Below are 15,611 nucleotides of genomic sequence, written 5' to 3' on the forward strand. Positions count from 1 at the left end.
AGGTAGGCAGGGAATATACAAAGAGAAGCTGAAAACTCCTCTAGCACAGATGTATAACTTTACCATTCAAAGTGTCACTGCTGCTATCCATCACTATTCTTTAAAGCTAAGAGGAAAGTTAGAAAAAGCAGCTAGTTTAAATTGCCCTTGAGACTTTCTCTTCAACTCATGCATTAGATAGATGTGTTTTGTTTTTTTTTTTAATTTCTAAATAACTGGGAGATTTTCTGGCTACCTCTCTGTTAATTTAGCTTAATGTTGTTACAGTCCAAAAACATATTTTGCATAATTTCTGTTCTTTTCAATTGATTAAGGATTTATACTCAGGGATGCAGTCTACCTAGATGTATGTTCCATGTGCACTTGAGAAGAATGTGTATTCCACTATTGTTAGATGGTTCCAGAACTCTCAAATGGATCCAAGTGATGGATAGTATTTTTTGGGTTCTCTATTTCTTTATTGGATTTCTGGCTACTTGTTCTCTCAGTTTTTGAGAGGCATATTGATGTCTCCAGTTACAGTTACAAATTCATCTATTTGTCCTTTCATTTCTATCCATTATTTCCCCGTGTATTTTGATGCTCTGTTGACACATGCATACAAATTTGGTAAAATTATCCCTTTTTATCATTATGTATTGCTCCCACCTATCCCTGAAAAAATTTATTGTACTGAAGTATAATTTGTCTGAAATAGTTATTCCAGATTTCTATTGGTTAATAATCGATTGCATCTTTCTCCATCCTCTTACCATAACATATTCATATGTTATATTTGTAGTGGATTTCTTATTGACAACATATAGTTGGATCATTACTTATTTTTTAATGTAAAATTCTCCTTTAACTTGTGGGTTTAGATCATTGACATTCCCAATGATTATTGATGTGGTTGGGTTATCTGGTAGCATCTTGTTGTTTTCTATCTTCTCCATTTGGTCCTTGTATCTTTTTCTCTTTTCTGCCTTCTCTGGTTTTAATTTAGCAGTTTTTAATGAGTCCATTTAATCTAATTAATTTATTGGTTATATTATTTAAACATATATTTTACTGGTTGCTCTGGGTTTTAAACATACATTTAAAAATAACCTGCAACTACTATAGCATAATATTATACCACCTCATGTTCAGTGTAAACAATTTTTATGTGAAAACCATTCCCTCTCCCATCCCTTGGGCCATTGTTGACCTGAATTTTATTCTGTAAACACCTAACATATAATTTGGCCTGTTTTCATCAGTTATGTTTTAGAAAAACTGCGAAAAAGAAAAAAAATACTGTATTTACCTCTATTTTTTCCATTTTCAACGTTCTTCACATCTTACTAACAGTCTCATTTTCTGATTGATCTCATGCCTTTTTCCTAAAGACCTTTCTCTAACATTTTTTGCACATTAGGCTTAATAGCAATGGATTCCCTTAGTTTTTGTTTCCTTGAAAGTATTTATTTCTCTGTAAACTCTCAAGAATGTTTTCACTGTATAAAGAATGCTATGTTGACAGTTTTTTTTTTTTCTTTCAGCACATGAAGATACCACTGTTTTGTCTTGTTTGTATGGTTTCAGATGAAAAGATTGCTGTAATTCTTAATACTTGTCCTTCTGTAAATAGTATTTTGTTGTTGTTGTTCTGGCAGCTGTTAACATTTTCTCTTTGTCCTTGGTTGCCATTAGTCTTCAATGGTTTAAATATAATATGCATAATTTTGTTGTTTCTTGGATTTGTGGTTTAAGGTCTAATTTTGGAAATTCTTCAGTATTTTTTTCTTCTATACTCTTTCCTGTTAATCTACTTTTAAGATTCTGATTACACATAGGTTGAACTCTGATACTGTCACAGTGAAAATAACTGCTAGAGGGAGGGAGATTATCTCTGACCAAATGTTAACAACAACAAAAAAATCTATGCGTGATTAGGAGTGAATTACAATACAAGCTTTTTGATATTACAGGTAACAGAGAAGTTATCCTTGTCATTTTGTATCATTGGGAATGCATTTGCTAAGAATTTCTCACCAGAAATATAATGGAAGTCCAGAGATAGAGCTCCACACCAATTCAGAACATCAGAGCTGCTATTTGGAACTCACATTTCAGACTCCTTGAATGTTAGCTTGATTTCTAGGCTTATTATTTCAAATCGTGGGCATCTCCCATTTAACTGAAGGGATAGTTTTATTTTCATCATTTTCTTTTTAATTTAAAGGATAGGGCCTTTTCCGTAAATTATCCCCTCAGCAAACTTTTTCTTTGTAACATTAATCAATCAAGATTGACTAAAGTATCTATCTGCTCACTTGGAGAGGGGGAAAGCTAATGTCTGACATTAATAGCTTTTATAGTAAAAATCAGGCAGGAAAATATGTAGATTAAAAGTTTGCACCCAAAAAACAAATAATCCAATCAAGAAATGGGCAGAAGACATGAACAGACATTTCTCCAACGAAGACCTCCAAATGGCCAACAGACACATGAAAAAATGCTCAACATCACTTGGCATCAGGGAAATACAAATCAAAACCACAATGAGATACCACCTCACACCAGTCAGAATGGCTAAAATTAACAAGTCAGGAAACGACAGATGTTGGCGAGGATGAGGAGAAAGGGGAACCCTCCTACACTGTTGGTGGGAATGTAAGTTGGTATAGCCACTCTGGAAAACAGTATGGAGGTTCTTCAAAAAGTTGAAAATAGAGCTACCCTATGACCCAGCAATTGCACTACTGGGTATTTACCCCAAAGATACAAATGCAGTGATCCGAAGGGGTATGTGCACCCCGATGTTTATAGCAGCAATGTCCACAATAGCCAAACCATGGAAAGAGCCTAGATGTCCATCGACAGATGAATGGATAAAGAAGATGTAGTATATATACACAATGAAATATTATACAGCCATCAAAAATATGAAATCTTGCCATTTACAATGACATGGATGAGACTGGAGGGTATTATGCTGAGCGAAATAAGTCAATCAGAGAATGCTATGTATCATATGATCTCACTGATATGAGGATTTTGAGAAACAAGGCAGAGGATCATAGGGGAAGGGAGGGAAAAATGAAACAAGATGAAACCAGAGAGGGAGACAAACCATAAGAGACTCTTAATCTCAGGAAACAAACTGAGGGTTGCTGGAGTGGAGGCGGATGGGAGAGATAGGGTGGCTGGGTGATGGACATTGGGGAGGGTATATACTATGGTGAGCACTGTGAATTGTGTAAGACTGATGAATCACAGACCTGTACCCCTGAAACAAATAATACGTGATATGTTAATAAAAAAGTTTAAAAAATGGAGTAACAACAACAAAAAGTTTTCAATTATGTAAGTATTGGTACTACTAAACACTTTTCCCCAAAATCACTTGCAATGGAAGAGATGGATAAAATATATAGTACTTAACCTCTCAAGTCACAATTTCAAGTTAAAATTGCACATCCATGTAATCCAAGACATTTGTCCTTATCACCTCAGTGACATCATCCTGGTTCATGCCATGGAGATATCTCAATAACTGTGCTCTCAAGTTCAAACCATAATACCCATACTCGATTCTTGTCTTATGGTATTTTACCAGGTATGTGGTATAGGGACTAGGATTATATTTTATGTCTGTCCTTCCCTTGATAAAATGCAAGCTGAATTAGGGTAGGGATATTTGGAATTATTTTTCATTGTGTATTCTAATGATAGGAATAATCACTGGAACCTAATAGGTAATCATAAATGTTAAATAAATTGATGAATGTTTTACAGAAAAACTGTATTTTGATAGGATTTCTAATCTTCAGTATACATTTTTGGAAAAGATATGTGAGGACAACTATGAAAAAATGCTACCTAAGGATAAAAAGGAAAATGAATGAAATGTCAGATAAATACCTTTTGGAAATGAAACCTAAGAAACAGATATTTGCTTTCATTTGTTGTATAATGGAAAAATGTAAAAAGAAAATAAATTTTTAAAAATGGAATGAAATAAAAAGGATCTTGGCAAGCTAAGTACACTAAGAATGAGAAAAAAATCACTGCTGAACAAATAACTAATTTAGTAACTAAGAAACAGACACAGATAGAAAATAATTTGGTAACACAGAACGAAATAATTATAGTTAATGCAAAGGAAAAAGATGGGATAAAAATGATCAAAACAAAACAATAATAGCAATTTAATATGAGTTGCTAACCATTTAAAGAACAATAAAAAATAATTTTGCAATAGCAAATCTAACCACTTACAGAACAATAAAAAAATTAGCAAAATTTCAGAAAACTGAAATTTTAATTCAAAGGGACAAAAGTGTTTCAGTAAAATTGTCATAAAATAACTAACACTGACAAAACCATTTGGCATGTTTAGGTTTTAAATATATATATATGTTTAGGCATTCTGTCAAAAAAAAATCCCCTAACAACCATAAAAGGAAGACTTCCTTTAGATTTTGTCACAGAACCATGCAAGTTCAAAGTAGAGAAATATCTCTAAATTTCCAGTGAAAATAAATGGAGTGATAACTGTGAAATCGTGGGGTAAAAACACTCCAAAAAATCAATAAAAGCAGCCAAAAACTCAGAATCAAATTTCTCAGAACTCTGAAGACTTCAGCAATGAGGTAACGTTTCATCAAGAAAAATGGCTGAATCTCAGCATCAACAACATGCTTTGTGGTGTTTAATCCACCACTCTACAGTTCAGCAGTAGACTTGAAAAGATAATAGGCCATATTACTGGTTTCAGAGGAAGCAAAACAGCACCATAGCTGTTTCCAAACTTGATTTCCAAAGAATAGTAATTACTTGACCTGCGTAGTGGTTCTCTGGAAAACTCTACTCAAATAGCTTATTTTAATTTCACCTCACTTGAACTTGCTGAGTGCCTTTAAAAGCTTCTCCCCAAGAGGTATTTGTCAAATATTTTAACATCCTGATTGCCTAAAGTGATTTATAAGAGTTGGGGCAGACAGCAGATTAACCAAAATCTTAAAAGGGAAAGGTGAAGAATGAGATGTCTATAGGGGCTTTAAAAATCTCTGATATATTCCTGGGAAGCATCATTCATTCATAGCGTTGTTCTCATGTACAGGAAAAATACATGAGAAGCTCTTCAGGTCTCACCTCTGATATTCCCTGAGGCTCTGCATAGCTAAATCTGGGTTTAAAGTTCCTGGTTGGGTGTGGTCACGCAGAGCCCCTCAGCAAAGAGTGGAAGACTTATTTGTTCTAGGAATTTAAAAAAAAAATCCCTATTTAGTTATTATCTGATCACTAAGCAAACTAAGTAGAGACTTTAATGGCCACACATTATAAAGAAACACTTTAAAATTTGTTCAGAAATGTCATTAACCAAATAATAAAAGCAAACAACACTAGTAACAAACCCTGGGTAGGAGGAGTATCTGATTTCCAGATTGTACCTTACGGTATTTGAAATGTACATTTTTCATCAAAACATCATGATATATACAGCTATTTTAAATGTGTTCAAAGAGCTAAAGGAGACCATGTCTAAATAACTAAAGGAACATATGGGAATATTCTCTCAACAAATACAGAATATCAATAAGGAGAGAGAAATTATAACAATGGATCAAATAGATATCCTGTAGTTGAAAACTAAAATAACCGAAATAAAAAATTCAGTAGAAAAGATCCACAGCAGATCTGTGCAAGTAGAAGAATCAGCAAACATGACAAAAGATAAATTCAGACTGTGCAGTCTGAGGAACAGGCAAAGAAAAATGAAAACAGTAAATAGAGTCTCAGATACCTATGGGATACCATCAAATGTAGCAAACACAAGTGTACCCATTAAAAGGACTAACGGCAGAAAGAGATATATATTTTTTAAAGATTTTATTTATTTATTTGACAGAGTGAGCACAAGCGGGGGGGGCAGGCAGAGGGAGAGGGAGAAGCAGGCTCCCCACTGAGCAGGGAGCCAGATGCGGGGCTCAATCCCAGGACCCTGGTATCATGAGCCAAGCCGAAGGCAGATGCTTAACCAACTGAACCACCCCAGAAAGAGATATTTCAACAGTATTTGGACACTTCAATACCCAACTTTCAATAATGTATAATACAAATAGGTAGACAATATCAAGGAAATAGGAGATTTGAACAAGCCAACTAGAACTAATAGACACTCTACCCAACAAGAGAACACACATTCTTCTCAAATGCTCAAAGAACATTTTATAGGATAGACCATATGTTTGTTCATAAAACAAGCCTCAAAAAAATTTAAAGGATGGAAATCATATAAAGTGTGTTCTCCAAACACATTAAAGGAAATTAGAAATCAATAACAAGGAAATTTAGGAAATTCAAAAATATTTGTTATTAACAAATTAACCAAGGAGTCAAATAATAAACCACAGTGGAATTACAAAATACTTTGTAATATCAACATTTAATGCATGCAATAAAGTTAGTGCTTAGATGGACATTTATAGCTGTAAATGCCTCCAATAAAAAAGATCCCAAATCAGTAACCTAATCTCCAACTTTAATAAAGTAGTAAAAGAACTGCAAACAAAGTCCAAAGCAAGCAAAAGAAGCAGTAAATATTAGAGAAAAAAAAAAAGATAAAATACAGAAAAAAATAAAACAAAAAACTGATTCTTTGAAAAGATCCATACAGTTGATGACTCTAGCTACACCAACCAAGAAAAAAAGAGAAAAAATTTAGTTGTTTAAATCAGGGACTAAAAATGGATCGTAACTACAGACTTTACAGAAATATAAGTGGATGTTAAGGAAAAGCTTTAAACAAATATATGCCAAACAGTTAAACAACAGTGAGTACATTTCTAGGAAGACACACATTACCAAATCTTAAGATGAAAAATAAAATCTGAATAGATGTATAACAAGTAAACAGATTGAATTAATAATAATAATAATAATAATAATAATAATAATAATAATAATAAACTTCACATGAAGAATCACTCAGGACCAGATGACCTCACTGGTGAAGTCAACCAAACATTTAGAAGAGTGACACTAATACTTCCTAAACACTTATTTTTTTTAAAAAGCAGACATATAGGAACACTTCTTAGATATTACTGATTTGGGATCTTTTTTATTGGCAACATTACAGCTATAAATGTCCATCTGAGCATCAATTTTATTGCATAAGTATTGATATTATATATATATTATATTGATATAAGTATTGATATATATATATAAGTATTGATATATATATATATTATATATATATTATATGTATATATATATATTATATATATATTATATGTATATTGATACATACTACAACATCAATATATATATATATGAGAGACTCAGAATAGCTGCCCAAATCTAGAAAAAGTAGATAAAGGACTCATACTTCCCAACTTCAAAACCCAACACAGCTACAGTAGTAAAGAAAGAGTGTTACTAACATAAGAATAGACAAATCAATGGAGTGGAATTTAAAATCCAGACATAAAACCAACCTCACTTTTATGGTCAATTGATTTTCACCAAGAGTGCTAAGAAAATTTAATGGGGAAAATAATCATCTTTTAAACATACCATCTTTCTTTTTATCTAGCTGCTGGGACAACTAGATATTCACATGCAAAGGAATGAACCTGAACCCCTATCTTACACCACATATAAAAATTAACTCAAAAGTGATCAAATATCTAAATTAATTTTAATAAGATAAAATTATAAAACTCTTAAAACATACATGCAAATCTTTGCAACATTGGATTGGGGAACAGTTTTTTTAGATAGGACACCAAAAATGAAGCAACCAAAGAAAAAATAAGGTAAACTGGAACTCATCAAAGTTTTGTGTATCAAAGGATACTATGATAGTAAGATAATCCACAGAATGGAAGAAAATATTTGCAAGTCATACATAAGACAAAAGTCTAGTATCCAAAATATATGGAGAACTCTTACAGCTCAACATAACAAGATAAACCCATTAAAACTGGGGAAGTATTTGGATAGATATTTCTCCAAAGAATATATTCAAATGGCCAACAAGCACATGAAAATGTACTCAACATCATTTTCATTAGGAAATACCAATCAAAATAATACATAATGTGCTACTACTTCACACATAAAAGAATGGTATAATAATGTAAAAACAAATATAAAACAAGATATGGAGTAACTGGAACTCTCATACATTGCTGGTGAAACTATGATTTCAGCCAAAAGATAAAACAGTTTGGCAGTACCACAAAAGGGTAGAATTATTATATAATCCCATGTTCCACTTCTTCATATATAGAAATTATATAACAAAGAATTAAAAAATAGGTATTCAAACAGAAATTTATAAATGAATGTTAGAACGTTATCACAAAGCCAAAAGATGGAAGCATCCTAAGGGTCCATAGGGTATGAAAAATATATATATATTAATATGAATATATATGTATATATATTTCAAATATATATTATTGCATGTTATATATTTATAAATATATTTTATATATGAATAGATTATATTTAAAATTTTTATAATTGTATAATATATTAATATAACAGTATATTAATAATAAATTTATATATTTATATAAAATTCACCCATTTTATGGATATATATGATTATTGTTTACCCATCAAAGAAAATAAACAATTGATACATACTACAACATCAATGAACCTTAGAATCATTATGCTGTGAAAGAAACCAAAAGGCACATATTTTATAATTCCATTGTATGAGATATTCAGATTAAGCAAATCCATATAGTCAGAAAGTATATTTTCCCCCTAGTGGCCAAGGGGAAGGGGGGTAGAAACTGATAACTGGTATGGGGTTTCTTTTTGAAGTATTAAAAATATCCTAGAATTACTTAGGATGGTTGTATAGCCTTGGCAATATACTAAAAACCATTCATTTGTTCACTTTAAAGTGGTGGATTTTATGTAATTATAATTTTATATATTTATATAAATAAATATTTATGTATGTAAGTATGTATATATATTTATATTACAATAAATATAAATATACCCATACACACATGCAAAGTTGAGCAAAAATCTAATACTATACCTGTCACAATTCTTAGGACAGTAGCATGAAAATAGCACTAATTGTGAGTGCTATATGAGCTCAGGAAATATCACAATCATAGGACATTTACAGGAAGGTCAATAAGAGATACCTGAAAATGTTGCATTTTTAATATGGAATATATATAAATACAGAATTAAAGCTAAAGAGTTATAAGAATTATGAATAACAGAATATAATAGACTGACTCATACAGGATAGCTGATATAAGAAATGTTTCATCTACAAAAATACCAATTTCATACAGTGTAACTCAATAAATGTCATAGACAAAGTAAAACTTATATTGAATAAAGTATAGAGAAGAGGTGACAGAAAATGATAGTATGTCAATTTCCGTATTTTTCCTAATGATGTAACAAATTATTTAGTCAAAACTGATAACTGCAGGGCAATTTTAATATCTTATTTAAAATGATAAACATTAAAAATAAAGTAAGCTACAGTAACCGTAAAAGAACAAAATATAATTAATGATTGAGACTTTGAAAGTGGAAGAGTGGTAAGGAATTTTAAGAGTTTTTTAATCTTACATTCTTAAAAAAAAAAAAAAGTAACTAAATATTTGACACCAGAAAAAGAATAAGAACCTAAATAGAATGGAATCAACAAAAGAGAACTGAACCAAATTCATGTTAGACTTTAATATATAATTATATTTGAATTCTTCAGTTGGTGGCAAAAATTTGGAATTTTCATTGGATTTCAATGTTTTTATCATAACTAGTTATTTGTTCAGGGATAAAAGATGGTTCTCATCTTCCTTGTGTGTGTCAAAGCTATGTAATTACAGATGATTTGTAAAAGAAATCATAAATGCAATTCATTTTATATGTTGCATATTATACATTCAGTATTTAGTATTATGTTTTTGGAAAGAAATATAATACCAATCAAAATGTAAAATGTATATTATTTTCTATACAACAATGTAACTCCTAGAAACTTATCCTGGATATTCACACAAAAAAATAGGGCAACACTGAAATGTACTCACAGAATTTTTCATAATATCCAAAATTTGGAATTGACTTAAATGACCATTAGTAGCAAATTACTTTTTTTGAAAAGTGTGTGGAGTATAAATGAAGATTTATTTACTAATTTTGGAATATGAGCTGGAGTGACAGGGATCTTCAGATTTCTATGGGAGCAAAAGTGCTGGCAGATTCCCTTTCTCTTCCTCTCCCCCAGTTTAGATAGCAGGAACCAGCCCTGATACTACATCTATCTTGCTAGTACTACATGCCCCACCTCCATGTTGCCCTCAGACTCACAGCATCCACCCTACCAGCCTCAGCAGGCTCCCTCCAAAGTGGTTCCTATCCTGCCATACCCTGGAAGCAGCCTTTGCAGAAATCTGCACCACCTTAAAGTGACTCCTGCCCTGTGGAGGGGGAAAATAAGTCCACACACCAGTGCCCCTGCAGTTCCTGCAGCCAGGCTTCTTAGCTGGCTGCACAGGGAGAAAGACCTGCTATTCTATGTGGCAAAGAGGTGGATTGAGACACCTAGTCTGACTCCTGGCCTCTACCACATAGAGCCTGCAGTGGTCTCAGGCCTCTCAACAACACTGGACCAAACCCAGCCCAGTGCACACACAGCAGGCAAACTGGGTCAGAGCAGCAAACTGCGCTAAGGATAACCATGACCCAGTCACAACAGTAGGGTGCACAGAGACCACACAAGAGATACCCTAGATATCTGGTTCTGGTGACCAAGGGGGTTTGTACTAACAGGGGACCATAGGACCTCTTCTACACTGGGCCACTACTTTCAAGACCAGGAGATGTAGCTGACATCCATAATACATAAGAAACAAACACAGAGAGTTGGTAAAAATGAGGAGACAGAGGAATCTGTCTCAAATGAAAGTACAAGACAGTATCACAGCAAAACATCTAAATGAAACACAAATAAGCATTATGCCTGATAAAGAATTCAAAGTAATCATCATAAAGATATTCACTGCACTTGAAAAAAGAGTAAATGAACTCAGTGAGACCTTCAGCAAAGAGATGGAAAATATAAAAAAGAATCAGTCAGAACTAAAGAATTCAATAACTGAAATGAAAAAAATACACTAGAGGGAACCAACAGATTAGAGGGTGTAGAAAAATGAATCAGCAATCTGGAAGACTTTTAGAAAGCTTTTAGAATGCATTCAAATTTAAGTAGTCATCAACTCTATTATAGGCTGCTATACACATAATATGTTATATATGAACCTAACGATAACCACAAATCAAAAACCTATAATAGATACACAAAAAAATAAAGAGAAAGGAATCTAAGTATAGCACTAAAGGAAGCCTTCAAGCCACAAGGGAAAAGAGCAAGAGGAGAAGAAAGGAACAGAGAGGAACTGCAAAGCAACCAGAAAATAATTAACAAAATGCCAGTAAGTACATACCTATCAATAATTTCTTTAACTCTTCATGGAATAAATGCTCCAATCAATAGATACAGAGTGACTAAATAGAAAAAAAAAATAAGACCCATTGATAATGCTGCCTATAAGAGACTCATTTTAGACCCAAAGATACCTCCAGATTGAAAGTGAGGGGGTAGAGAACAATTTGTCTTATTAATGGATGTAGAAAGAAAGTTGGAGTAGCCAACCTTTTATCAGACAAACTGGATTTTAAAACAGACTATAAGAAGAGATTAAGAAGGACACTATAGAATAAAGGGGTCTATCCAACAAGAAGATCTATCAATTGTAAATATTTATGCCCCTAACTTGGAAGCAGCCAAATATATAAATCAATTAATAATAAACTTAAACTAATTGATAATAATACATTAATAGTAGGGGACTTTAAAACCCCACTCACAGCAATGGACTGATCATCTAAGCAGAAGATCAACAAGGAAACAGGCTTTAAATGACTCACTGGACCAGATGGACTTAACAGATATATTCAGAGCATTTCATCCTAAAGCAACAGAATACACACTCTTTCTGAGTGCATATGGAATATACTCCAAATTAGATCACATACTGGATCACAAATCAGGCCTCAACTGGTACAAAAATACTGAGATCATACCATGCATATTTTCAAACAACAATGCTATGAAACTTAAAGTCAACCACAAGAAACAACTTGGAAGGAACACAAATACATGGAGGTTAAAGAACATCCTACTAAAGAATGAATGGGTCAACCAGGAAATTAAAGAAGAATTAAAAAAATACATGGAAGCAAATGAAAATGAAAACATGACAGTCCAAAACCCTTGGGATGCAGCAAAAGTGGTCCTGAGAGGGAAGTATATAGCAATACAGGTCTTCTTCAAGAAGAAAGAAAACCCTCAAACACACAACCTAAACTTACACCCAAAGGAGCTTGAAAAAGAACAGCAAATATAGCCTAAATCCAGCAGGAGAAGGGAAATAATAAAGATTAGAGCAAAAATCAATGAAATAGAAGCCAAAAGACCAGTAGAACAGATCAATGAAACTAGGAGCTGGTTCTTTGAAAGAATTAACAGATTGATAAACTCCTATACAGACTTATCAGAAAGAAAAGAGAAAGGACCCAAATAAATAAAATCATGAATGAAAGAGGAGAGATCACAACCAACACCACAGAAATGCAAACAATTATAAGAGAATATTATGAGCAATTATATGCCAAAAAAAATAGGCAATCTGGAAGAAATGGATGCATTCCTAGAGATGTATAAACTACCAAAACTGAAACAGGAAGAAGTAGAAAACCTAAACAAACCCATAGCCAGCAAGGAAATTGAAGCAGTAATCAAAAATCTCCCAAAACAAGAGTCCAGGGCCAGATGGCTTCCCAGGGGAAATCTACCAAACATTTAAAGAAGAATCAATACCTAATCTTCTGAAACTGTTCCAAAAAATAGAAATGGAAGGAAAACTTCCAAACTTATTCTATGAGGCCAGCATTACCTTGATCCCCAAACCAGACAAAGACCCCACCAAAAAGCAGAATTACAGACCAATATCCCTGATGAGCATGGATGCAAAAATTCTCAACAAGATACTAGGTAATCACATCCAACAGTACATTAAAAGGATCATTCACCACAACCAAGTAGGATTTATTCCTGAGCTACAGGGGTGGTTCAACATTTGAAAATCAATCAACATAATACACCATATTAATAAAATAAAGGGTAAGAACTATGTGATCCTCTCAATAGATGCAGAAAAAGCATTTGACAAAATATAGCATCTTTTCTTGATAAAAACCCTCAACAAAGTAGGGATAAAAGGAACATACCTCAACATCATAAAAGCCATATATGAAAGACCCACAGCCAATATCATTCTCAATGGGGAAAAACTGAGAGTTTATCCCCTAAGGTCAGGAATATGACAGGGATGTCCACTATCATCACTGTTGTTCAGCATAGTACTGGAAGTCCTAGTTTCAGCAACCAAACAAAAAGAAGTAAAATGCATCCGCACTGGCAAGGAAGTCAAACTTTCACTCTTCTCAGACAACATGATACTCTATGTAGAAAACCCAAAAGAAGCCACCAAAAAATTGTTAGAACTGGTACAGGAACTCAGCAATGTTGCAGGGTATAAAATCAATGCACAGAAGTCTGTTGCTTTCTACACACCAACAATGATGCAGCAGCAAGAGAAATCAAGGAATCCATCCCATTTACAATTGCACCAAAAACCGTAAGATACCTAGGAATAAACCTAACCAAAGTGGTAAAAGATCTGTACTCTGAAAACATAGAACACTTATGAAAGAGATTGAGGAAGTCACAAAGAAATGGAAAAGTATTCCATGCTCATGGATTGGAAGAACAATGTTAAAATGCCTATATTACCCAAAGCATCCACACATTTAACGTAACCCTTATCAAAATTCCATCAACATTTTTCATAGAGTGAGAACAAATGATCCTAAAATCTGTATGGAACCACAAAAGACCCCAGATAGCCAAAGCAATTCTGATAAAGAAAAACAAAACTGGAAGCATCACCATTCCAGATTTCAGGCCATATTACAAAGTCATCAAGACAGTATGGTACTGGCACAAAAACAGACACATAGCTCAATAGAACAGAATAGAGAACCCAGAAATGGACCCTAAACTCTATGGTCAACTAATCTTCAACAAAGCAGGAAAGAATATCTAATGGAAAAAAGACCATCTCTTCAACAAAAGGTGTTGGGAAAATTGGACAGCCACACGCAAAAGAATGAAACTGGACCACTTTCTTACACCATAAACAAAAATAAATTCAATACGGATGAAAGACCTAAATGTGAGCTGGGAATCCACTAAAATCCTAGAGGACAACACAGGCAGCAACCTGTTTGACCTTGGCCTTCAGCAACTTCTTGCTAGACACATCTCCAAAGGCAAAGGAAACAAAAGCAAAAATGAACTATTGGGACTTCATGACTTCGTCAGGATAAAAATCTTTCACACAGCAAAGGAAACTATCAACAAAACTAAAAGGCAACCTATGGAATGGAAGAAGATATTTGCAAATGACCTATCAGATAAAGGGTCAGTATCCAAAATGTATAAAGAACTTATCAAACTCAACACCCCCAAAAATAAATAATCCAATCAAGAAATGATCAGAAGACATGAACAGACATTTCTCCATAGAAGACATATAAATGGCTAACAGACACATGAAAAATTGCTCAACATCACTTAGCATCAAGGAAATACAAATCAAAAGCACAATGAGATACTACCTCACACCAGTCAGAATGACTGACATTAACAGCTCAGGAAACAATAGATGTTGGTGAGGATGTGGAGAAAGGGGAACCCTCTTACACTATTGGTGGGGATGCAAAATAGAACTACCTAGGACCCAGCAATTGCACTACTGGTATTTATCCAAAGGATACAAAAATAGTGATTCAAAGGGGCACAGGCACCCCAGTGTTTATAGTAGCAATGTCCACAATAGCCAAAATACAACATCTGTTCATGATTAAAAACTCTCAACAAAGTGGGTTAAGAGTGAATATACCTCAATATACCAAAGGCCATATATGAAAAAAAACCTGGCTAACATCATACTCAATGGTGAAAAACTGAAAGAATCTCCTCTAAGATCAGAAATAAAACAAGGTTGTCAACTCTCACCACTTTTATTCAAATAGTAGTGGAAGTCCTAGCTATAGCAATCAGACAAGAAAAAAATACAAGGCATCCAAATTGGAAGGAAGGAGTAAAACTGTCTGCAGATGACATGATAATATATGTAGAAAACCATAAACTCTGCCAAAAGAAACAAAACAAACAACTATCAGATAAATAAATTCAGTAAATTTTCAGGATTCAAACTTGATATACAGTAATCTGTTCATTTCTATGCACTAATAATGAAGTAGGAGGAAGGGAAATTGAGAAAACAATCTCATTTATAACTGCACTGAAAAGAATAAAATACCTAGAAATAAATTTAACCAAGGAGGTGAAAGACACATACTCAGAAAATTATAAAACACTAATGAAGAAGTTGAAGACAACACAAATAAATGAAAAGGCATACCCATGCTCATGGATTGGAAGAATTAAT

The 15,611-nt window shown here is 33.3% G+C and overlaps 1 long non-coding RNA gene across 3 annotated transcripts in view; it reads left to right on the plus strand.

The window, feature by feature from the left end:
* LOC123860692 (uncharacterized) overlaps positions 1 to 15,611 on the plus strand; it is a 126,513-nt gene that overhangs the window by 86,246 nt on the left and 24,656 nt on the right. For 2 of the 3 annotated variants that reach the window (XR_010413175.1, XR_010413173.1), the window contains exon 4: positions 1,524 to 7,235. The exons of the other annotated variant lie outside the window; for it this stretch is intronic. This is a non-coding gene — a long non-coding RNA (uncharacterized LOC123860692). Of the gene's footprint in view, positions 1 to 1,523; positions 7,236 to 15,611 lie in introns of those variants that run through there. 3 annotated transcript variants of the gene reach the window in all.

The sequence above is a fragment of the Mirounga angustirostris genome, unplaced genomic scaffold, assembly GCF_029215605.1.
Source record: "Mirounga angustirostris isolate CCGP_5_RB_7025 unplaced genomic scaffold, mMirAng1.0.hap1 SCAF_7, whole genome shotgun sequence".
Classification (NCBI taxonomy): domain Eukaryota; kingdom Metazoa; phylum Chordata; class Mammalia; order Carnivora; family Phocidae; genus Mirounga; species Mirounga angustirostris.